The following is a 203-nucleotide window of genomic DNA, read 5'->3' on the forward strand; positions in this document are numbered from 1 at the left end:
TATCTTCCATGTCACAAAATATACGCCTACATTTGATTACAAAATTTTTCTTCCTTTGAAATTCGTTATTTTTATAAAAAAAAAAATAAATCTTATACTAGTCTAATGTGTATTTTTTTTTTTTCTTTTTGGGGGAGAAGAAAACCTGTTTCTGTTTTGTTGTCGTTTTGATTGTGAGTGTATATATAGGTAAATTGTACAAA

The sequence above is a fragment of the Penaeus monodon genome, chromosome 24 (assembly GCF_015228065.2).
Source record: "Penaeus monodon isolate SGIC_2016 chromosome 24, NSTDA_Pmon_1, whole genome shotgun sequence".
Taxonomy (NCBI): domain Eukaryota; kingdom Metazoa; phylum Arthropoda; class Malacostraca; order Decapoda; family Penaeidae; genus Penaeus; species Penaeus monodon.